Here is a 26,564-nt window from a genome sequence, read left to right as displayed (position 1 = left end):
TCTGGGAGAGATGGAGTAAAGAATATGTCTCAGAACTACAAGTTAGACATAAATGGACAAAAAGTACTGGTCGTCTAAAACTTAACGATGATAGTACTACATAAAGAAGATCATGTTCCTGTTTGTCAATGGAGACTTGGACGGATCATAGAATTGATACCTGGTAAAGATGGACTTGATCGAGTGGCCATCATCAAGACATCTCATGGAACTACCCGGCGGGCCCTCAGCAAAATTTGCCCCTCTACCAATCAAAGATGAGGATTCCAAGCAGTCGTTTGAAAGATCCTAGCTTTTCAAGATGGGGGGGATGTTGCAAATGCAGGTAGTATAAGTGCGCGAGTGGAGGAAAAGACGAAAAGGACGATTACGACGAACGTAACCTAAAAAGTGTGCCGCTCGGTGTGTGCCCGTGTGCAAAAACCAAGACTTACACAGACCTTTTAGAAAAAGTGTTCACTGTCACTTATTTCTTTGTTATTAAGCGGTTTAAAGATTTTCCAAGGGTTATTTTTTAGTAAGTTCAAAGCCAGATCTCCGGAAACCCGGCGATTCTGTACAATGCTATCTTATGAGCAAAAGAAAATTCTTTCTGACACAATCACTGTAAATCAAGATGTTTTTGTTCTAGGGGGAGATCCCACTCCCTTTGCAGAACATAGAATAGATACTGGAAATAATCCTCCTATATCTGTTCCACCTTATCGTATGACACCTGCAAAAAAAAGCTCAACTTGAAATTGAACTTAACAACTGTTGGAAGCTGGGGTTATTGAAGAGTGTGAATCAGCATGGTCCGCACCTGTCGTCCTTGTGCCCCAAAAGGATGGAGGCACAAGACTGTGTGTAGATTATCGGGCATTAAACGCTATCACGGTGCCTGTGAGTTATCCGCTTCCCAGAATGGATGATTTACTCCATTGCACTAAAAAACATTCTATATGTCAACACTTGACTTGAGGGCGGGTTATCATCAAGTCCGAGTTCGGCAGGAAGATCAAGATAAGACCTCGTTTGTGAATCCAAGTGGATCCAGAGAGACAGCTGCCATTGACAAAATGTTACCACCACAGAATATAAACAGATTCAGTCCTTTTTGCAAAGCTGTTCGTGGTATCGCCGATTTATAGACCAGTTTGCTGAAATAACCTTTGACTAATCTTTTAAAGAAAAATGTGACCTGGACATGGGGACCACAGCAACAACATGCCTTCCTAACTTTGAAGAAAAGCTGACTACTGCCCCCATTCTGGTGAAGGATTAGAAGAACGCCCTGTGGAATATGCCAGTAGATTACTAACGACGGCTGAGCGTAACTATTCGACGACAGAGCGTGAGGCATTAGCTGTAGTTTGGAGCTTGAACAAGTTCCGAGGATACTTGGACCACTCATCAGTAATTGTAGTCACGGATCACCAACCACTGAGATGGCTACTCAGCATTAAGACGCCAACTGGACGTCTAGCACGTTGGGCTTTAATGATCCAAGGTTACAACTTAAAAATTGAATATGGTCCTGGAAAACTCAATGCCATTGCAGACATGTTATCAAGACCGCCTTGTAACATTCTAATGACGACTCTTGTAGTATTTGCTACCTTACTATTGACATACCAAAACGTACTCCGAATGAAGTGAGAGCAGAGCAGTTGAAAGATCCAGATCTCAAGAAAATCATAGAAAACTTTTGAGGATGTAAACAGTAATGAATACGCCCGCTGGACCTCAAGGGGATATCTTGTCACGAATGGAAAATCCATTAATTCAAAAGATGGACTTATTAACTTAAAAACATAAGAGTATTCGAGGATTGCGAAATATTAAGCGCACGAGACAAGGTCGCACCACGATGCACCGAGTGTATCATATCAGTCATGAGTCACCACCACCTGCTTTACAGAAATGTGAAAAACAAGCGACAATAACAAACTACGTCAGCCTATCAATCGGGTATAAAATACGCCGATTTTAGCAGTGTAGGGGAGTGTGAACCAATCGACAGCAGTGCGACCAGCTGATCCAAGAGAGTCGAGATGTCGACCTCTCTTCGGGAAAAGAAGATCAAGTTAAGTAGTCCATTCTCCAAAGTTGTTCCAACACGAAAGTGACTAAGCCAGCCGCCAGAAAATGCTAAGTCCTTAGCTTATGTATTCATGTAAGTACAATTGCTGAATTGTTAACTTTTAGTGTGTTTATGGCTGTATTGTACCGATCCATTTATACATGTTTGGTTAATAGAAGTAAGTGTCTAGTAGAAAACTCAGTGTTTGATTCCATCCTTAAAACTGAGATCCCGGCGCGACGTTTTAACGTCGTGAGTCAGTTTAATTGATGAACCCAACAAGGGCTCATAAATTAAACGTGACAATATCATGACTAATGGCGTTCTATACAAGTACGCAGATCCAGATCTTGAAGATGCTCAAACTGGTTGTACCAATTCACGAAAGGAATAGAGTGTTGGCTGAACATCATGACGCCCCTACCGCCGCTCATTACGGAGCTGAACGAACTATTCACAGAATATCAGACCTTATTATTTTCCCGGTATGAGACCATTCATCCAGAATTATGTCAAAAATTGCCCTGATTGTCAAAGATATAAGGCAACCAATCAAAAACCAGCTGGATTAGTTCAGACGCCAGCTTACAATCAAAGATTTGAGATTCTAGCAATTGATTTATTTGGGCCATTACCCGAAACACCACAAGGTGAACAATGGATATTTATAGTGGAAGATACTTCTACTAAATGGGTCGAGCTCTTCCCACTTATCAAAGCAACCGCCCAAGAATGCTCCACAAAACTAATTGACGAAGTGTTCCCTTAGATTCGGATTTTCTCGCCGAATCATATCAGACAATGGTGTTCAATTTGTCTCACATGTCATGCAACTAGTGGTGCCAAGCAATGACATTAAACAGAGTTTAACACCATTATACCATCCACAAGCTAATATGGTCGAACGGAAGAACCGCGACATGAAGCAGAGACTTGCAACTGAGACTTTGGTAGGCAAAGACCACACAACTTGGGCGAATCGGACTGGATTTAGTGCTGCTTACCTTAAACTTTGCCAGAGAGCTAAGGAGTCCTGATGAAGTGTTAATGACTTCCGACCAGTAGTCCAATCCGACAATTTCCTTCCAGAAATAACCCCTTACTTGAAGCAAGTTTACATGACATTGATAGAAGCACAAACAACTAATGAGAAAAAACAAGATTATCAAAAGCAGTATGCTGATCTAAAGCGAGCAGAGACACCTGATTACGCTATAGGTGATAAAGTACTGGTTACTACACACACCCGAAGCAGTCAAGACAAGCATGTAACCGCCAAGCTGGATCCTAAAAGAGATGGACCTTATACAATCATCCGCCGTGTATCACCGATATCTTATGAAATCGCCAGCTCCGACCAACTTGATGAACCACTGGGAGTATATCATTGCAGCATTGCCTCACGAATGTACCATGGTGGTCAGTCTGGAAGTCCTATAGTGCCTATCCGGAAAAGGGGACGCCCCCGAAAGAACCCAGAACCTATAACAGCTATAATAGAGATAATAAAGAGGAGAGATATAAAAGAGGGGGAGACTGTAAGAACCAATTTCAAAACCCGGTCTAAACGCAACATAGTGGGCCGCACCACTTGCTGTTGAAGGTCGCAGAAACCTAAATGCGGCCAATCAAAGAGCAGCCTGCCAGACGGTCCATATTTGGAAATCGTACAATAAACACCAGTGCGCGTGCAGATTACGTTAGTTACGCACGGCTCTCGGGCATTCTGTTTACGACTACGCCGCGAAAAGCTTTATACACATATATAATACAATACGTTGTTTTCTACTTTGTTTGCAAGAACCTATTTTAAAATATATTAGTTAAGGGAAAGGTGTGTTTAATTGACTCATCGTTAACGCTCCTCTCTTACAAGTTTAAATAAAAAAGTTACAATTATTCCAAAACTGAAAAAATGCCGTTTTTGTTAAAAGTGCAATTTTGGCAATTTTTTATTTGCTCCAGGAGGGTTCGAATGCACAGCAAAAAAACATATTTATACCAAAGGACCTTAAATTAAGTGAATAAGTACAAAAAAAAGCACATTAGAAATTAGAAATTTTAATTTTTTCACAAAATTGAAAGAATGGGGAGGTATTAGGGGTCTTTTTTTACCACTTTTTGAAATTCAATATCTCGGTAACATGAAGAGCTAGAGAGGCTAGTTTTGGCTCATTTTGTAGTATTTTTTATCCTCTTTCTAATGGCGTTTTAGTGAAAACTATAAGAGTTTAAATAAAAAAGTTACAATTATTCCAAAACTGAAAAAATGCCGTTTTTGCTAAAAGTCCAATTTTGGCAATTTTTTATTTTGCTCCAGGAGGGTTCTAATGCACAGCAAAAAAACATATTTATACCAAGGACTTTAAATTAAGTGAAATAAGTACAAAAAAGCACTTTGAAATTTTAATTTTTCACAAAAATTGAAAGAATGGAGGGGTATTTTTTACCACTTTTTGAAATTCATTATCTCGGTAACATGAAGAGCTAGAGAGGCCAGTTTTGGCTCATTTTCTAGTATTTTTATCCTCTTTCTAATGGCGTTTTAGTGAAAACTATAAGGGTTTAAATAAAAAAGTTACAATTATTCCAAAACTGAAAAAATGCCGTTTTTGCTAAAAGTCCATTTTGGCAATTTTTTATTTTGCTCCAGGAGGGTTCTAATGCACAGCAAAAAACATATTTATACCAAAGGACCTTAAATTAATTGATATAAGTACAAAAAAAGCACATTAAAATTTTTAATTTTTACAAAAATTGAAAGAATGGGGGGGGTATTAGGGAGCTTTTTTACCACTTGTGAAAACAGGCGTAAAAACTGTGTAAAATTGTGCATCGCCATATTTGTTTACGTCTGTTATCGATAAATATTTCGATTGCTGCGTTCCAGTATCCTACTAAGTGTACTCTCAATTCGAAATGGCAAGTGGAAGTAATACGTTTGATGGAGACCCTTCAACTAATTGTTTTAAATGTACAGTTGTGTTTGATGACGTAAAATCGACTATACAATGTACTGGTTGTAGTTTGTATTATCACGGAAAATGCATGAATGTAGATATGCGCGGTTTCCATTTGAGAAGGGCCACTTGGAAATGTGTAATTTGCGATCCTACAACAAATAGTGTACCCAACACCCAGGAGTTTGTTAGAAACTGACCGTTTGAGGAAAAGGAGCCGTGTGGATGATGGAGGAGACTGGGATATCGATGTCAGTGTTACTCTAATATTTTAGTAGAAAAAACTAGAGAGTTTACCGAAAAAATTGATTTATTATTGGTAGAAAATCGTAGTCTGAAAGCCGAAATTGCCAGTATTCGAGAATATAAGCCTTCTGGACTAGTGGAGCCAAAATCTAATGTCGCAACATCGTATGTCACAGCCTTGAAAAAGAATGACAATAAAGTATTAGTAGTGAAACAAAAATGCTCTGAAAAAAATATCCAACAAGTAAAGGAAGACTTAAGGAAAAATGTGAACCCCAGTGATATTGGAGCTGGATTATCGTTGGGTAAACCCCACAAAAAATGGTGGTATTATCCTTAAGTGTGGTAACGAGAAGGATTTAGGTAATATTCAGGCTCAGATACAGGACAAAATGGGTGATTCGTATAGTGTGGATGTACCCAAGGTATTGGAACATCGTATTAAAGTGGTAGGTGTGAATGAGTCTGAATATTCTCTAGCAGATCAGGAGATTGTTGCAAAAGTCAAAAAACAAAACAATATTCAGGAAGGCCCCAACAAGAAAATCAATATTATAAGGAGGTCGAATGTGGTGAACGGAAGATTCAATATAGTTATGGAGGTGGATGCCACTACTTATGGAGTTCTTATTGAAAAGGAGAGGATGAATATTGGATGGAATCGCTGTTTGGTTTACAACGACTATGGAATCAGAAGGTGCTTTAGGTGTTGTCGCTATGGTCACTTGTTGAAGGATTGTAAGGAGAACAAAGTGTGTGCTAGATGTTGTGGTAGTCATGATTTTAAAGAGTGTAATGCTAATACTGTTAAATGTGCAAACGGTGTAGTGTCTAATGAAAAGTATGGTCTTAGTTTAAGTGTGAATCATGTTTCTTGGGATGTTAGTAGGTACGAATCGTACAAAAGAATTGAAGAACTACAAAGAAGTAAGTACATTAAGTAGCAATTAGATTTGAATATTGTTCTTGATACTAGTATTGTATATTTTAATTGTCAGGGTTATGTCAACAACCGGGGTTAATATTGTGTTATTAATTAATGATTGGAAACCAAAAATAATACTACTGAGTGAGACTCATGTGACGCCTGATATTGAACTATGCGAGCTGAACATTGATGGGTACAAATTGGAACAATGCACTAGTAATAACAGTAGAACAGGGGGAGTTATGGCTTTGATAAGATGTGATATTAGACATAAGCTTAAGACTTTGCGTGTTAATGATTTTGTTTGGTTATTGTCTTTTGAAATGTCGATGTCCGGTGTTAAGTATTTGTGTTCTGTTTTGTATCATCCACCTAAAAAAGAAGATGCTGGATTTATGGATTTTTTTAACGAATATCTCGATGAAATTAGTAGTTTTAATGGCACAAATATTATTTTTTTGGTGATTTTAATTTTGATTTGTTCAGGGACACTTTTTATAGCAACAGAATAAATAACATTATCTACACAAAGGGTTTTAACACAAATTGTAAAAACGCCGACCAGGATAGTTCCGAGGAGTCAGACATTAATTGATTTTATTGTCACTGATGACAAGCATCTTGCGCATAAGGTGCATCTCACACCTAAAATAAGTGATCACTCAATTTTGTCATTTCTCTTAATCAACAAAGAGAATCATCTGTCAATATTATAAGCCATCAAAGATCTTTTAAAAGACTACAAATGTGATCAACTACAAAAAGAGCTGCTTGAAGTTAACTGGAATAAGGATATCTCCGACGTGAGTTTGTTGGCTGATTCTTTTATTGCGGATGTTAAAACTATTTTAGATCGAATGTGCCCTGAGGTCAGAATTGTTCAAAAACAAAAATATGTGGATAAAAAATGGATAACGTCGGCATTAGGAAAATGATGCTGGAAAGGGATATTTTATACAAAAGGGCTGTTCTGGATAAGCGTGAGGGGGCTTGGGATGAGTATAAAACAAAAAGAAATTTTATTGTACATAAAATCAGAGAAGAAAAAGAAAATATTATAAAGAATGCATAGATGAAAATAGAAACAACCCTAAAGAATTGTGGAAAAATCTAAAGACCTTACTACCTAATAAAAAACAAATGATATCTGAACATATTATTTTTGAAGGTGAAAAAGTCTACCAAGAGGCAGATATTGCAGAAAAATTTAATAATATTTCATAGAAAGTGTCGACCAAATAGTTAAAAATATTCCACAAGCAACATTTATAACCCATTTACCAGAGCTCCCGAAATAAATAATTATTTTTTACAATTTGAAAAAGTAACAATGACTAAAATGAAAGAAATTTTAAAAAATCTGAAAAATGTGGGGGGAGGTGAAAGTGGTATATCCAAACAGGTTCTGTGTGATGTATCTTATGCTGCTGGTGATCGTCTGTTAGATATAATTAATACGTCTTTGAGCAATGGGATGTTTCCCGAATCCTGGAAAATGTCAACGGTTGTCCCTGCACCTAAAGTTCAAAACACAAAAAATTACAATGAATTCCGACCCATCAACACTGTGCCCGTCTATGAAAAGCTCCTTGAAGTTTGTGTTAAAGAACAACTTCTTAAATGTTGTACTGAAAATTCGATAATAGTTCCTTATCAATCGGGTTTTCGCGAGAATCACTCATGTGAAACTGTGGTTGTTGATATATGTGATAATTTTCTGAAAGCTCTTGACTGTGATAATTTTGTATTGGAGGTTTTTTTAGATTTTAAGAGAGCGTTTGAAACTATTGATAGAAACATTTAATTAAAAAATTGGAACATCTAGGAATTAGGGATGGTGTTTTAAAATGGTTTGAATCGTATTTGTCAAATAGAGTCCAACGTGTTAAGTTTAAAAATTATATGTCTAACGTTATTGATGTAATGTTTGGTGTGCCGCAAGGCACAGTTTTGGGTCCATTACTATTTTTGTTATATATTAATGATATGCTCTACGCGCTTAAAAGATGTAAGATTCATTTTTATTTGCAGACGACACCATGATTTATATAATAGGGAAAAATCTTCGCGAAATGTCAATTATTATAAACAATGAACTTAATGAACTATTTAACTGGCTCTGTAATAATAAACTAAGCTTAAATACAAATAAGTCAAAATTCTGTGTATTTAGCAAAAAATCGAAAATAAACCAGGAAGACATTCACAATGTAAAATAACTGTAAACGGGGAAAATATTCTTTATGAAAAAGATATTAAATATCTGGGTGTAATTTTGGATGCCAACTTAAATTTCCATTCTCATGTCGATTATATAATGAGAAAATTCGCAAAAAAAGTTGGATTCTTAACAAGGATTGGGAAAAATTTGTCAATGAGTACAAAATTAATGTTGTATAATGCCATTGCGGTTCCACATTTGCAATTCTGCTCAACATTGCTGTTCAATTTACCCAAATACAAGATAAATCAATTGGAAATAATCCAAAACAGAGCAATGAGACTGATTTTAAAATGTAATCATTATACTCCTGTGAAGTCTATGTTGAGTGTCCTAAATATGCTGTCTGTCAACCAAAGAATTATGTTTAGTGTTTATTTGTTTATTTTTAAATTAAAGAAACGTTTTTTTACCTGAATATATCTGCGATAAGTTAACAGTTTTTGAAGATGTACACAATTATGGTACAAGAAATCGTACAGATTTTATACTGACAAACAGATGTAACACGAATCAGTTGCTCAACTCTGTGCTGTATAAAGGCTTAATAGAATTTAATAAAATACCTGTGATTATTAAAACCTGCGATAATTTGACACAGTTCAGGAGGCTTTTAAAAAAATTTATTATAGATAGGTTGTAGGATTTGTCCATTTTATTTAGTTTTAATTTGTACAATTATTCTAAAAGAGAAGTAGATAGAACTACTACTAGAATTTCTAGTATACTAGAAATTTTAATTTTTCACAAAAATTTAAAGAATGGGGGCTATTAGGGGTCTTTTTTACCACTTTTTGAAATTCAATATCTCGGTAACATGAAGAGCTAGAGAGGCTAGTTTTGGCTCATTTTGTAGTATTTTTATCTTCTTTCTAATGGCGTTTTAGTAAAAACTATAAGAGTTTAAAAAAAAAGTTACAATTATTCCAAAACTGAACAAATGCCGTTTTTGCTACAAGCGCAATTTTGTCAATTTTTATTTTGCCCCAGGAGGGTTCTAATGCACAGCAAAAAACATATTTATACCAAAGGACCTTAAATTAAGTGAAATAAGTACAAAAAAAGCACATTAGAAATTTTAATTTTTCACAAAAATTGAAAGAATGGGGGGGTATTAGGGTATTTTTAACCGCTTTTTGAAATTCAATATCTCGGTAACATAAAGAGCTAGAGAGGCCAGTTTGGGCTCATTTTGTAGTACTTTTTATCCTCTTTTTAATGGCGTTTTAGTAAAAATTATAAGAGTTTAAATAAAAAGTTACAATTATTCCAAAACTGGAAAAAATGCCGTTTTTGCTAAAAGTGCAATTTTGGCAATTTTTTATTTTGCTCCAGGAGGGTTCTAATGCACAGCAAAAAATATATTTATCAAAGGACCTTAAATTAAGTGAAATAAGTACAAAAGAAGCACTTTAAAATTTTTAATTTTTTACAAAAATTTAAAGAATGGGGGGGTATAAGGGGTCTTTTTTACCACTTTTTGAAATTCAATATCTCGGTAACATGAAGAGCTAGAGAGGCCAGTTTTGGCTCATTTTGTATTATTTTTATCCTCTTTTTAATGGCGTTTTAGTGAAAACTATAAGAGTTTAAATAAAAAAGTTACAATTATTCCAAAACTGAAAAAATGCCTTTTTTGCTAAAAGTGCAATTTTGGCAATTTTTTGTTTTGCTCCAGGAGGATTGTAATGCACAGCAAAAAACATATTTATACCAAAGGACCTTAAGTTAAGTGAAATAAATACAAATAAAGCACATTAGAAATTTTAATTTTTCACAAAAATTGAAAGAATGGGGGGGTATTAGGGGTCTTTTTTTAACACTTTTTGAAATTCAATATCTCGGTAACATGAAGAGCTAGAGAGGCCAGTTTTGGCTCATTTTGTATTATTTTTTATCCTCTTTCTAATGGCGTTTTAGTAAAAATTATAAGAGTTTAAATAAAAAAGTTACAATTATTCTAAAACTGAAAAAAATGTCGTTTTTGCTAAAAGTGCAATTTTGGCAATTTTTTATTTTGCTCCAGGAGGGTTCTAATGCACAGCAAAAAACATATTTATACCAAAGGACCTTAAATTAAGTGAAATAAGTACAAAAAAAGCACTTTAAAATTTTTAATTTTTCACAAAAATTGATAGAATGGGGGGGTATTAGGGAGCTTTTTTACCACTTTTGAAATTCAATATTTCGGTAGCATGAAGAGCTAGAGAGGCCAGTTTTGGCTCATTTTGTAGTATTTATATCCTCTTTCTAATGGCGTTTTAGTAAAAATTATAAGAGTTTAAATAAAAAAGTTACAATTATTCCAAAACTGAAAAAATGCCGTTTTTGCTACAAGCGCAATTTTGTCAATTTTTTATTTTGCCCCAGGAGGGTTCTAATGCACAGCAAAAAACATATTTATACCAAAGGACCTTAAATTAAGTGAAATAAGTACAAAAAAAGCACTTTAAAATGTTTAATTTTTCACAAAAATTGAAAGAATGGAGGGGTATTTTTACCACTTTTTGAAATTCAATATCTCGGTAACATGAAGAGGTAGAGAGGCCAGTTTTGGCTCATTTTGTAGTATTTTTTATCCTCTTTCTAATGGCGTTTTAGTAAAAACTATAAGAGTTTAAAAAAAAAGTTACAATTATTCCAAAACTGAAAAAATGCCGTTTTTGCTAAAAGTGCAATTTTGGCAATTTTTTATTTTGCTCCAGGAGGGTTCTAATGCACAGCAAAAAACATATTTATACCAAAGGACCTTAAATTAAGTGAAATAAGTACAAAAAAAGCGCATTAGAAATTTTAATTTTTCACAAAAATTGAAAGAATGGGGGGGTATTAGGGGTCTTTTTTACCACTTTTTGAAATTCAATATCTCGGTAACATGAAGAGCTAGAGAGGCCACTTTTGGCTCATTTTGTAGTATTTCTTATCCTCTTTCTAATGGCGTATTACTGAAAACTATAAGAGTTTAAATAAAAAAGTTACGATTATTCTAAAACTGAAAAAATGCCGTTTTTGCTAAAAGTCCAATTTTGGCAAATTTTTATTTTGCTCCAGGAGGGTTCTAATGCACAGCGAAAAACATATTTATACCAAAGGACCTTAAATTAAGTGAAATAAGTACAAAAAAAAGCACTTTAAAATTTTTAATTTTTCACAAAAATTGATAGAATGGGGGGGTATTAGGGAGCTTTTTTACCACTTTTTGAAATTCAATATCTCGGTAACATGAAGAGCTAGAGAGGCTAGTTTTGGCTCATTTTGTAGTATTTTTTATCCTCTTTCTAATGGCGTTTTAGTGAAAACTTTAAGAGTTTAAATAAAAAAGTTACAATTATTCCAAAACTGAAAAAATGCCGTTTTTGCTAAAAGTGCAATTTTGGCAATTTTTTATTTTGCTCCATGAGGATTCTAATGCACAGCAAAAAACATATTTATACCAAAGGACCTTAAATTACGTGAAATAAGTACAAAAAAAGCACATTAAATATTTTAATTTTTCACAAAAATTGAAAGAATGGAGGGTATTAGGGGTATTTTTAACCGCTTTTTGAAATTCAATATCTCGGTAACATGAAGAGCTAGAGAGGCCAGTTTTGGCTCATTTTGTAGTATTTTTTATCTTCTTTCTAATGGCGTTTGAGAGAAAACTATAAGAGTTAAATAAAAAGTTACAATTATTCCAAAACTGAAAAAATGCCATTTTTGCTAAAAGTGCAATTTTGGCAATTTTTTATTTTGCTCCAGGAGGGTTCTAATGCACAGCAAAAAACATATTTATACCAAAGGACCTTAAATTAAGTGAAATAAGTACAAAAAGGGTTTTGAGGGTTCAAAAAAAGTGATTTTTTTATTGCATATTATGAAAGTATAGTAACTCAAGAATGTTGTCTGTTAATATGAAGTCAATCGGAGCAAAACTCACAAAGATATAGCTTTGGAAGTAGGCGTGTCTCGAACGACTACTAGGGTGCGTATTCTTGAAACAAGGGAAGGGAGTTGTCAAGAGAAAGACCTGTAGAATGTGACAGGAACCCGCCATTGTCAGCTTCTTCTGTCACATTCTATCAACACTTTGCAGACGCGGAGTGTAACAGTCGTGTTGTATTTTCTTACTCTATTTCGTTGTGATATTTTTGTTGTTCGCAAAATGCCGAGAAAAGTTTCCAGAGAGTGTAGAAAGGAGACTGGTAAAAAGTTGTATCAAGCTAAAAAAATAGTTCCTCCGCATAAACGAAGAAACGATGACGATATTGAGGCAAGAAGTACGTCAACGAAAAAAATCAGGCTAAGTTTTAGCCAAAAAGTTGCTGAAAATACAGATAAGCATTTCAGAATCATTGATTTTCTGTTAGTTTTTTCAACAATTTCTACGTTAGTGAAGTGTGCAGTTTGTGATAGTACAGTATCACTTCAGTGTTGTGGCAAAATAGGTCTTGGTTTCAAGATAAAAATAAAATGTGAAAAATGCAAAGAACCTCGTTACGTTCCGTCTAGTAAACGAGTAGATAATCATATGTATGAAGTGAACTACCGATTTGCTTTCGTGATGCGAGTTTTAGGCTTGGGATTAGCTGGTTGTGACAAATTCTGCGGACTGATGGATTTATCCAGTAATTTCGTATCAAAATCGGTATACAACACTTACTTGAATAAAATGTGCTCCAGTGTGACGAATGCCGCAAAAAGATTTTTTGTTTCTGCGATTGAGGAAGAAAAAGCAGCTATGTGTAGAGAAAAAAATATTGAATCTCCATCAGAATTAACCGTATCAGGCGATGGAACTTGGAAAAAACGTGGATTTTCTTCTTTGTATGGCGTGGCTTCCTTGCTTGGATATTACACCGGAAAAGTCATCGATGTTCTCGTAAAAAGTTCATACTGTCACATGTGCGTTACTTGGAAGAATAAGCTTGATTCTGCAGAGTTCGAAGAATGGCAAGAGAACCATATAAATGAAGATCAATGTTCTGCAAATCACAAAGGAGCATCCGGTAACATGGAAGTCGACGCAATTGTCACAATGTTCAAAAGATCGCAAGAGAATAACGTGAAGATTCGCAACTATATTGGAGATGGTGACTCGAAAACATATAGTGGTGTTATCAATGCTGAACCTTATGGTGAAAATTTTCTAATCAATAAAAAAGAATGTGTTGGACACGTCCAAAAAAGGATGGGAACTCGTTTGCGTGATTTAGTCAAAAAAACTGTGACTGATAGTGAAACCAAAACTGGAAAAAAAATTCAAAAAAAAAACTCTCTCAGGTAAAGGGAACCTGACTGCAAAAATGATTGATAAGCTCACCCAGTACTATGGTCGTGCAATTCGTTTCAATTCTAATTCTGTAGAAGAAATGAAAAAACCCATTTGGGCTACTTATTATCATTATGCCTCAACCGATGCAAAACCACAACACGAAAACTGCCCTAGCGAAGAATACTCATGGTGTGAATGGCAGAAAGCTGCAGCTTCAAACAAGCTGAATAATTTCAAACACTCATATTCTGCTCTACCAACTGATGTTTACAAGGAATCAAGCCAATATATGAAGATTTAAGCAAAGATGCTCTCCTAGAGCGATGTATTGGCGGATTCACACAAAATAATAATGAGAGTTTGAACCAGCTTATTTGGAAGATTGCGCCAGAGACACAGCATGGATTGTAAGATAGATCAACAATTACCGCTATATTGTACCGGGTGTTCCACTAACAGAGGTCATCGGCCATATCTCGAAAATTATGAAAGATACAACTTAGGGAAAAAAAATTATAGATAATGTGGCTAAGAGAAAATTCTGAAAATATTTTTTTTAACTCGAACTCTTCTGCTAGGTGGCGCAACTTACATAATAAACACAAAAAAGTGAAATAACTGTGAAAATCTAAATGAAAAGCTATGTTTAAAATAACTCACTTACGTTTTCGAAGCAATTCTACACATTTTTTGTATAAGAAAGTTTTCTCTAACTTTACGCGTTTTCCGTAGAGGGCGCTGCGAATCTCGTCACAGAAAAACTTAAATATCTTGATAACGGATAATTATTATTTAATGAAGTATAGCTGGTTAGAAAAGTATTGGTTTGCTCTATTTAATGGTCTATAACACAGTTTATTTTTGTTAACGAACTAACTGCTAGAGGGCGCTTTTTCAAAAAAAATCGCAATTTTTTTTGCAATTATCTCAGAAAACTTAAATGAAATGGTACCTTTTTCATATTTTAAATAGAAAGAGCATACAATTTTGATTACGTCCTGAAAGTTTCAAGTCGCTATCAATATTCGTTTAATAAATATGCATGTTATTACATCTGACCTAGGGTAAGAATTTTGCAGTGCCTAGGTATCTTCATTCAAAATATGTAGTAGGCTGCGGAAACAAAAGAAGCGGAGTTTTTTGGCATAAACAAATTTAAATGGCGTTTTGTTGATAGTTTCCTAATAATACAGATTTTATCACTTTTTCGGCTTTCCTTTTTTGGCATTGTTTATGGTATATAACAGTTAAACCACAATTATACCCGGTTTGTCCACGTTTCACTTTATTGAAGTTATTCGAGGTGTTTTTGTGATGTTTATTTGGACCCATTAGCTAGAATTACTTATTAAATAAAATAATAACAATTACTCCAAAATTATAATACATTGATGATTCATATTTAGACTACATCCGTATCATATGGTTCGCCGTCAAGTTCTTTATATAGAAGATTTTGACCGTCGTTTAATCCATTGCCATTGGATGCTAAACATGCTTGCGCAAGACCATAGATTCTTATACTGAATATTATGGACCGACGAAGCGACGTTTCACATTGATGGAACAGTAAATCAGCGTAGTACTAGGTATTGGTCACGTGCCAACCCTCGATGGTTACATGAGGTTCAAGCCCAAGGTCGATGGTTTTTAAACGTATGGTGTGGAATTTTGGGCGGTCAAATTATAGGACCGTTTTTTTTCGAACAAACGCTGAATGGCGAGAGGTACTTACATTTCCTCGAAAATAATTTACCTCTTCTGTTAGAAGATGTCTGGACACCCGTCAGAACATGTTTTTTCAGCATGATGGTGGATGATGATGTCCTGCACATTATACGCAAAATGTTCGGCGCCATTTAGATGTTTCTTTTCCTAACCGCTGGATTGGAAAAGGCAGTTTATTTCGGTGGCCTCCTAGGTATTATTTTCAAATTCAAATTGTATTTTAATCATCACTTAAGTATACCTACCTGTTTAAAGGTCTCCGGAGTTAACCTGCTTAGATTTTTACCTTTGGGGAAAAGTAAAGCATGAGGTTTATTCGTCCAAACCCGCTACAAGGGAAGATATGATGCAAGCAATAGTTTAATGCATAGGTAGAATTCCTGAAGTAGAAATAAAATCTGCTGTCACATCAACTAGAGACAGGCTACTTATGTGCATCGAGAACGACGGGCGTCAATTTGAACATTTAGGACGGCACTAGAGGACTTTTTTTCATTTATTTATCTGCTTTTTTCAATCATTCCTGTTATATAATTTAAGTGCATACGTTAAACACTATTTTTAAGTTTAACTCGTTATTAATATTAAGGTATGAAGCCCGTTCATTTTATAACCTAATAACTATAGGCATAGTTTTTTAATTTAATATGTTTACGGCGCATCGATTTTCTGTTATACGGCGCAAAGTTTTCTGAGATAACCGCAAGAAATTGCGATTTTTTGAAAAAGCGCCCTCTAGCAGTTAGTTAGTTAACTACAATAAATTGTGTTAACCATTAAATAGAGCAAACCAATACCTTTCTAACGAGCTATTACTTCATTAAACAATAATTATCCGTTTTCAAGATATTTAAATTTTTCTGTGAGGAGATTCGCAGCGCCCTCAACGGAAAACGCGTGAAGTTAGAGAAAACTTTCTTATACAAAAAATGTGTAGAATTGCTTCGAAAACGTAAGTGCGTTATTTTAAACATAGCTTTTCATTTAGATTTTCACAGTTATTTCACTTTTTTTGCGTTTATTATGTAAGTTGCGCCACTTAGCAGAAGAGTTAGAGTTAAAAAAAATATTCTCAGCATTTTCTCTTTGCCACATTAGTTATATATATTTTTTTTTTCAAAGTTGTCTTTCATAGTTTTTGAGATATCGCCCATGACCTCTGTTAGTGGAAGACCCGGTACATAAAACTGTGGAGTTTAATACCAGAAAAGATGTAAGTAAACTTTCAATTGTACGTAAAATAGAGTGTGCTGTAGTGGTTTGCCATTTTCAGGGGGTAACACGGGATTAGGGTAGTTTGTATTTATAGGCCACCTTCGGGTGATTTCGTTTTTTGAAAAGTAATTGAAAAACTGAATGCCGGTATGGGACAAAAACCCAAAACAATTTGCATAGCAGGAGACTTTAATGTTGAATTGCTAAAAGATAATAAGCTTAAATTGAATATGCTATCAATGCTGGAATCACAAGGATTTAGACAAACTATCTTGAATACTGGAGAAAACAATAACTCTGCAACATGCATTGAAAATATTTTTGTAAATAGTAGTTTAGACTATCTAGATAGCGATACTCTGGAAACGTGTATTTCCGATCATATGGTTCAAATTATTGTTTTGTAATTAGAGGCACCTAGTATAAATATGGCATCTTATAGGCGATTCTATAGTAAGGAAAATAAGTTGTATTTTGTCAATTACTTGAAAAATGATTATTGGTCTAAATGTATGTGGGCAATATATAGGGAAAATATAGGCAAAGAAAAACACTCGGATATTGTTATTGGTGAGAACATAGAGCAGTTGCCTACTCTTTATAATAAATTTTTGTTGAATAAATTCCAGATATAATAAAAATATTAAACAATGTTAAGACTGATGTTCAAATTAATCCTAATAGCCGGTCTATGTTATTAAGGCCAGTGTCTGAGGCTGAGGTATGTGGATTTGCTACCAAAATGAAGAGTACAAGAATAAGTACAATGCTGGTGTGGATGAGATTCCTGCTAGTATTGTAAAGATGACAGTTCCATACATTTGCCATGTTTTGTCATTTCTGATAAACAATGCTTTGGAGCAGGATGTTTTTCCTGGCCAGTTAAAAACAGCAGTAATTAGACCGATCTTTAAGAAAGGCGATCCAACAGTTTTGGACAACTACAGACCTATTAGTATTCTGCCTTCCTTTGCAAAATTATTTTAAATGGTAATGTGTTATAGACTTTTACACTTTATGAATAGGTCTAATTTAATACAACCCATTCAACATGCATATTTGGCTGGATCATCAACATACACTGCTGTGTTTGAATTTACAAGAAAAATAATAGACCTTGGAAAAAGGCTGTTTAGCAATGAGAATATTCTTAGACCTATCTAAAACATACGACTGTGTAGATCCACATCTTCTTCTAGACAAACTTAAATTGTATGGGGTCAGGGGAAATGCCGTAAGTCTGTTTAATCATACTTAACTGGGAGAAGGCAGATTGTTAGAGAGTCCACATGTGGAAAAAAATATTGCTCAGCGTCTATGGCAACTAGTCCGGATGAGGCTATTACTTGTTATGCAGATGACACTAATCTTCTTGTAGGGAATAGACAGTTCACAATCAAAAACAGCAGTTTTTGTCGCTTTGGGATAGTGAGTCCAGCGTCTTGCATAGTACAAAGTTCTTGGGACTTGCTATGGATGAATTTCTGAACTGGGATGAACATGTGCAAGGGTTGATACATAGACTTGCTTCAATATGTTACGGAATAAGGGTCACATCTAGGTATCTGCAGGATACAAATAGCTTGAAAATTTTGTACTGTGCAAACTTCGAGTCCGTTATTAAATATGGGATTATTTTCTGGGGTTGAAACAGTTCAATGAACAAAGTATTTGTTGCTCAAATCCGCGCTATAAGAGTTATATTAAAGATGGGCTAAGAGGGATTCTTGCAGAAGTAAATTTAGGGAAAATCGTCTATTAACAGTTTTTGGACTGTATGTATATGAATGTGTCATTCTTTTTTAAAAATAAGAGTAGATTTAATCTGGAAACGTTTCAGACTTACAGCACCAGAACAGCAGATGTAAATTACCATCAACACAGATTAACTTTGTTAAAAAAAAGTCCTGTTTACATGTCCTTAAAATGCTTTAATCTCCTACCAGATCACATTAAAAGAATAACGACCTTTAAGTGTTTTTAAAAAGATGTAAAAAATGTATTATTAATTCTACTCGATGAATGACTTTTTTTATTATGGATCCTTTTCATGAAAAAGCAAAACATTGATGGAAATGCTACTCATAAGGAGTACAAATTATTACAGGAAGTGTATACTAGATGTAACAGTACTTTCTATGTGATAGAAAGGATCCTGAAAGTTAACGATTCAATTGAGAGAGCAATATTAAAGTTAAGAAAAGCACCTCAACCTCTCTCAGTTGATGCTTCCAATTACCTTCTCATTGGTGTTATGTCGAGTTTTTTTATATTGACATTAAGTATACTTTCTAATTATTATTAAATATCTGGAAAACATAATAAGGTGTCTTCTTGGTTTTTAAAATTTTTACATTTAAAAACTCAAAGTTGCTATATACACAACCTTCTGCCATCTAACTTATCAAGTTTTAAAATTGTTCCCTTTCGACCCCTTATGACTTGATTAGGTTACTTCAACAGAAGAAAAAAAGAACCTGGTTAGTGCACCAGTGCTACGAAACCCAATTAAAAGTGACCCCGATCAGGAGGATGACATGAAATGTAAAAAAATTGAGAGAAATATTTTGTATGTCCTTGTCCTTGACAAACATGGGGACAGTACAATAAGCCATTAGGCTTACGTGCTATCTGGAGCTGACAGCCGACAGACCCATGGAGAAAGAAAAAAAAAAAATGTTCTTGATCTGGTAAGGCAGGACGAGGTCCGATATAGACCGTGCAGCATTATGTCACATACGCGTACTTAATTGCGCGACTGCTTCTTCTTGTGCCCTTTGCTTATCCGCACGTTAGCGATTGTCTGTACTCTTCATACAATGTGCCAAGTGCCGTTCTCGGCTCTTCCAAATATGGTGACTGCGTCGCTGATGTTACAGCAGTCCGGTATGTTTTTTAGCCAGGAGTGTTGCTTTCTTCCTCGACCTCGATGCCCCTATATTTTTCCTTGTAGAATTAGTGTAGGAATGTGATATTTGCCACCTCTAAGGATATGGTCGAGGTAGCAAACTTTTCTTTCTTTAACGATGCTAAGTATTTCTCGTTCGTAGCCTGCAGTTCTTAAAATTTCTTCATTCGTGGCATTTGCGGTCCACGGCACGCTCAAGAGTCTCCGGTGGGTCCACATTTCAAACGCTTCGATGCCGTTCAGGGTTCCAGCTTTGAGAGGCCACGTTTCTGCGCCGTACAGTAAGATGGGCCATATGTAACACTTTACTACCCGTAGTCTAAGTGCTAGCGACAGACTGCAAGCTAATAGGAAGTTTTTAAGTTTGGAAAATGTTGTTTTTGCATAGTTCTTTCTAAGTTTAAGCGCCACTACAACCGGGCAAAATAAGAACACCGAACAAGTCAAGGAGGTCGGTAAAGAATAAATAAATTCAGTAAATAAGTTTGATAGATATGAATGGCTGATTGCTGGTCTTTGTTCACTCCCAATGTCAACTTTTGCACAGTTACTCAGTTCGCCATGCGTAGATTGACATTAAAAGGAATGACACTTTCGATAATACACATTACCGACATTAAATAAGAACTCCAAATAAGGCCAAATACTGTTGACCTGACGAAATAATAAGTAACGCACATAATAAATGCTGCATATGGCAAAACAGTAAAAGTACAGTAATAGAAAAGCAAAATAAAAAATAAAACTACACCCAACTCACCCGACCATCTTTAGTTTATTATTAAAATAAATAAGAATTCCATGCTTTGAGATCCCATACATTTATTTATATTTTATCAGATGCATTGAACCTTTTTCAAGGCAATAGTATTCGTGGTATACTTGGTATAGATCACAATTTCTAATTCGGGTATCAAGTTGCCCACAGAAGTACTTGCAGGATTGTTGATTTTGATGAAATTTGACGGCATGACGTTCCTTTCGTGGTTCTAGGCGCGTCAAACATTTGTAGTAAGGCTATTTTGCTTCATGATCCACATTTGGAAATTGGAATCGTGTACACAGCAACTTGTGCCTGAAATAAAAAATAGCTTACTATCAATTCTCAACCAACGTAAATGTAATTTGTGAAAGAACAGAATAGCTATGACTTTATGTACATTTATTATAGTGTGTCAATGTCCAAAATTTGATCTTAAAAAACCTTTTTTGACCTGTTTTTGCAATAGATATGGTAACCAAAAATAAACCTCAACTCTGGTATTAAACAAATTAAAGCATTTCAGCCACGTTAATATAAATATAATAATTTTTGAGCTGGTGTTAAGCCCTTTTGCTTAAGAAAACACTGAATGAGTATAAATACAGGAAAAAAATATCATAAACATATGAGGTAGAGTTATATTCTGCTCGACAAACTAATGTTTGAGGTAGATTGGTTTTAACCAAGATGTAAGTTCTAGTCTAGTGCGTTGCAAACAAAAAGAACTAACCTGGCGCTATCTAGTTGGTGAAGACAGAATTGCTTGCCGCTTCAAAAACCCTAAATTGTGTAGTTTTTTTGATCAAGTTTTTTAAAGGAGTCAGCTTAAACTCACTTTCAAAACGATGTTTTTTGCGTATACGTAACTAAATATTTGACGTTTAATGTGTGATCAAAAACGTGGTAGGTAACAATGTAACTGGTTATATTTCCCTAACAACACTGATCTGAAAATCAAGATTTTTACCGCGGTAAAAACTGGGATTTCATCGATGTGAACAACAGTTTATTCAATAGTAAATTGATCTGATTGGATGGAAATGCCACGTTAAATTGTAAATAATACCCATTACACGCGACGCACGGTGGTAAATCTGGGAATCTATGTGACACAACTAAAAATTTTTATTATCTACAGTTAAGTAGCTAAATACGTTTTTTTAAAGAAGTTGGTGGTGTATAACTACAGGCATATGTTACTAAAGTATTGAAAAGGTGTAAGGACTTTAAGCTTTACAATTTAATACAGATGAATCAGAGGACGAGTTTCCAGTTTAAATTTTGTTCTCATCCGGTGGTTAATTAATTGATTGTTACTTTGAGAGTTATTAAAAAATACAGTGAATACCACACTTTGTAAATAGCGTCTTATTTCCTAGAGATATTCTTGTGCATATTTGACATTTTGTATGGTTAACTTGTATTTTGTGTTGTTCGTTTGCTTGAAATGAGTTACCATCTCGATAACCAGATTTGACGCTTCTACAATTATTTCCATGGAGCCACGTAAAAAATAAGGTATATGCTACAAAATCGTCAAATTTAGATGATTTAAAAATAATAATTATGGATGATTGCAACTGTACAAGTTAACCATACAACATATTTCATGATATATCAGAATGAGAGACGGAATCAGAAAATGTCATTAAAACATGTCATTCCATAAGAAAAAACTTAACATCATTTCATTGCCATCTTGTGACACCCTGTAAATTCATTAATCACATAACGGTAAAACGTTGAAAATGCGAAAATTTTTATATTCGATGTTTTTCAATATGTAGAATATTTTTCGAAATAGTTAAGGGTTTCCGGACTTTTTACTCACAGTGTATGTTTATTTTTTAACCAAAAGACATTTTTTCCGAAATAAACTACAAAATTCCGACATTTCAGACTCAGCTTTCCGATTTATATGTATTCAAACGCAGTTTGACGTTATGTGGGATGAACTATAAACTAAATGATGAAAAATGTAATTTGAAATAAAGGTCTAAACTTAACTGACTATCAATGCAAATAAACGCCATTTAGTTCTAATCTGGTAAATTCTCAAATATTGTCCCGTTCGCTTGTCGATAGGTTTTGCAATTTTTAGCTCACTTATTTAGATGCTTTTTAAAAATTATTTTCGATGTTTTGACGAAAACGACATTGCTTAAGTACTAGTTGCAAGTCAATGCCACCTTAAAAATTGCTTTTTATTTATTTTTTTCATGTTATACAGAGTGATTTACGCTGATGGTATATTAGAAGTATCTAGAGAACGCCTCCATATTTTTTGTTTAAATTTGAAGTACAGCCTAGGTTGGGTACTACCTAGGTTTGGATCTAAAATATTTTGGACTTTGCGGTGTTGTCAGATCATTCGGAAAGAACAGAAACTTTTGATTTTCAAATGGAACCCACTGTTTCCAATCTCATTCAAGAAATCAAACTTCACAGTGTAGCAACGTTGGCTACCCTGTAAAGTTTGATTTCAAGACATTGATGGTGGATTTGTCAGCAAAACGGTAGTCTAAACATTAATTAAACTCTCAAGTCCTGAAAGGCATGCTTATGTGATATTTTGTCTTCAGTCAGACAATACCACATGGTTGAAAAGCCCAGAGACCGAAAATGAGAAAACCTACAGGGTGGTCAATATTTACCTTTAAGTCGGACAGATACAGAAACTACCAGAAATTCGTTTTTTTAAATGGATCCTATAATGTATTATGGTTTGTAATAAAAGAACATTAAATTTAGAACAAATCTATGTATATTCTTCATATACCTAACTTCAACTGTTTCTGACTTATTAAAAGTTTTTCCTTAAAGTGCCTATAAAATCGTGATCCATACTAATATGAATACGGACACCTGCTTGTGCTCAGTTTAAACCAAGTTGAATTTCACAAATATCTGTCGGAACATGTTGTGGTTATAGGAACGACAACTAGTCATTAAGCCGAAGCAGGTGTCTGTATTCAGAGTAGTATGGATTACGATTGAACGATATATATATACGATATTCTTTTAATACAAACTATAAAACACCGATGTATCCAATAAAAAAACGGACATTTGGCAGTTTTTCTATCTGTCCGACTAAAAGGTAAATACTGACCACCCTGTAGGTTTTTTTTTTTCATTTTCTCTCTCTGGGCTTTTCAATTATGTAGTATTGTCCAACTGAGGACAAAAGGTCATATTAGCAAACCTTTCAGGACTTGAGAACTTAATTAATGTTTAGACTACCGTTTTGCTGATAAATCGACCATTTTTATGAAATATCTAAGAAACGGTGCAAGATAAGTATAGGGAAATATTACCATTAATTACTAACCTTCTTACGAGGAATTCAAAAATAAGATTAGAAGCAGGGTGCTCCATTTGAAAATCAAAAGTTGGTGTCCTTTCCGACTGATCTGGCAACATAGCAAAGTCCAAAATATTTTGGAAAGAGAGTTTGAACTCAACCTAGGCTACGCTCAAAATTTCAGCGTAAAATGTTGAGTCGTTTTCTAGATATTTCTAATATTCCATCATCGTGAATCACCCTGTATACTTTTAAAGCAAAAAACGTGCTTTTCGAATTTCGTTCATAAGAAAAAAAAGTTGATCTTATAATATCTTGCAAAACCGAAACGAGGGAACTGAAAAGCAAATACTCAGGAAAATAGTCCTTAAAAAGTTGCTCTAACAATGTTCAAGTTAAATTTTAAAAATTTTCAAATTAGCTTAATCATTGCAACACAACACTTTTTTCAAAATGCTCGTTTATGATTTTTTGAAAATAACTCAAGAACGAAACAGAAATGAATGATGAATGGTTTTGGTTGCAAATGGTGTTAGATTGACCATTAAATTCAATAAATTATTTCCCATTTTAAAATTCCATCCTTCTGGTGACCAAATTATTCAAATCATAGCTACTATGTAACCAATTGCCGGCATATCTAATAAAATCTGTCAATTTAAACTAAAAGAGGTTATATTATAGAAATGACAGTAGATTTTTATTCGGGATATAGTCCACAAAATACGTTTCGTGTATGTAAAAGTTTAGAAAATCTTTCAGCATTCAGACTTGTCCTAAAGAATTATAATTATATTCGATAAAAAAATCATATCAAAATTAAAATGAAACTCATTAGTATGTATTGCCAAAAATTTTATAATAAACATACTGGAAACATTAATATTTTTTTTTTGCAAACTGCTGCAACTGATGATATAAAATATTCAGGATACAAAGTATAGATAAAATATTTAATAATATTATATCGTATGAATTCACACTTTTTTAGTTTAGGTTAAAGCTGTTAAATGCTTCGTTAAAGAAATACAATGTTGAAGTTTTAATTTTCTTGTAGTTGTAGCTCCCCAAATTGTTTTCTAGTGAGCCAATAATGCTTTTTTCTTAAAAATTCAAAGTTCTTATTCGATTTAGAAACTTTTTTATATCATTTATTGATTTCGTATCTGTAACCGTTCAAACAATTTTTTTTTAATTTTATTTTCAGAAATAAACATCTGAATTTTATAATGCAAATTGGTAGAGAATTTTAACATCCTGTATTTCTTTAACAGAGCATCTTTGGAATATAGTTTACTTTACAAACAATAGTTATTTTTAGACATAGATTGCACGGTTTAAGTTTGCGTATTAAAACCTGAAACACCCTGTATAAGTATAAGAATGTATGTTGTATTGTATAAAACACCAAAAACGCGGTTAGAAAGATAAGCTTTGAATCTAAACCTGTGAAATATGTGTATTTAACATGTTGTATTTTATTAGCGGTGTCTACATTTCTTAAGTAGTATAAATTGTTAGCTTAGAAGAAAATGAAATATACTGCATATAGACTGCTCACGATCTTTTTGGATATCTATCCTATAAATAGATTTTTTCCTGTATAATGAAACGACAACAATTTTTAAAACGCCGAGGAAGAAATTTTTTGGTTTATTATTCAAAGAGTTCAAAACACTGAACGTTGTCACATTTAAGTAAAGAATTGTCATTATTTGGCTGTATAAAAACCAATAGATTAAAGAACAATTTTAGTACGGATTAATTAATAAGTAATAGATGTCTATCATTAAAACACCAATGCTTGCTGTCCTTGAAATAACCGATTTAACAAAATAAAACAAGTTACTTAATATATATTAATTTATGAATCTTGTTTAACTCTAAGAGGAAGACACTTGTATTATCGAACATCTCATTGTTAGTTGGCAACACGACAATGAAATTGAAAGAAATATTTTCCTATAACCTCAAATAAAAATCGTTGTTAAAAATATACAGGGGGCAAAAGTTCAAAATTCAAAGCATAAAGTAGAGCCAAGGTCGTGAACCGACTATAAGTAGTATAATAAAGACTAATTAGTTAAAAAGAGCAAAAAAAATAAATTTTTTAAACTTGAATTTCTTTGACCAATTATATGTAATATTTCGTTATGTTTTCTTGGTCAACTTTTCAGGCCAGTTTATTTCATTCAGTTCATGAAACAGCATTCAAGTCAATTTTTTTTTTAATGTTAACGTTTTGGACTTTATTTAAATCCTTCTTCAACACAAGATTACGGGTGAACAATAGCTAGAAGGTTGTACTATTTTTTCAATAATCATTTCAATAAAAAAACTATAAAAAGGTTTTTATAAATAGACTTACCTATCGACAAAAAGCAGCACACAAAAACACATAAAAGTGACAACAAAATTTTGACCATGCAGGCAGCAAAATATGACGTCATATTAATTTTTATTTGTTTTAAATAATTTATTTTGAAGGGTTATATTTTACAAAGGGGTTTTAATTAAACATTTTGGCCATATTGTCAGTAGCCTTGAAAATCAGCAGACTCAAACTGAACAGTCTATTTGTTGGAACCAAAATTTGTTTATGTTAACAACATTCCTCAGATAAAACCTGAAACGCTCTGTCTACCCTTCCACATTAGCATCAATTAATTATACCAGAATAAATTTTACATATACATGGTGGTCCAGTTTTAAATGTCAATAATCCACTATTCGATAGTACCATCAAAAAATAAGTTGACATACCATACATTATGTCATTTTGCTCCTAAGAAAGATACAGTTCTCCAAAATTTAGTTTAAAAAATCGTTTTTTGCTATAACTGTCAGACCGTTGGAGCAATTTTGATCAAATTTTGAACAAGTACTTATGAAATTAATGCTCATTATGTGATGGGAATGAAGTTTTGTCAAGCTTGTTAAGTGGCGTAGATACCGAAAGATTCATTTTTCCACTA

General features: G+C 33.9%; 3 long non-coding RNA genes and 1 pseudogene across 3 annotated transcripts in view; 2 read left to right on the top strand and 2 right to left on the bottom strand.

Annotated features, from left to right (window-relative positions):
• LOC145737574 (uncharacterized) overlaps positions 1–26,564 on the top strand; it is an 82,998-nt gene that overhangs the window by 26,427 nt on the left and 30,007 nt on the right. The window lies entirely within an intron of this gene.
• Positions 1–26,564, bottom strand: part of LOC145737576 (uncharacterized) — a 119,351-nt gene that overhangs the window by 83,830 nt on the left and 8,957 nt on the right. The gene's annotated exons all lie outside the window — the stretch shown is intronic.
• On the top strand, positions 14,999–16,011 carry LOC145737864 (uncharacterized; annotated as a pseudogene).
• On the bottom strand, positions 20,279–26,161 carry LOC145737703 (uncharacterized). The gene is made up of 2 exons (XR_014180454.1): positions 25,958–26,161; positions 20,279–20,597 (listed from the first exon to the last, which is right to left on the bottom strand). It is a non-coding gene; the product is annotated as an uncharacterized LOC145737703 (long non-coding RNA).

The sequence above is a fragment of the Ips typographus genome, linkage group LG14 (genome assembly GCF_016097725.1).
Source record: "Ips typographus isolate SLU linkage group LG14, UJ_Ityp_2.0, whole genome shotgun sequence".
NCBI lineage: Eukaryota > Metazoa > Arthropoda > Insecta > Coleoptera > Curculionidae > Ips > Ips typographus.
Note: the sequence above shows the minus strand (reverse complement) of the source record. Positions and strands in the feature narration are given on the sequence as shown.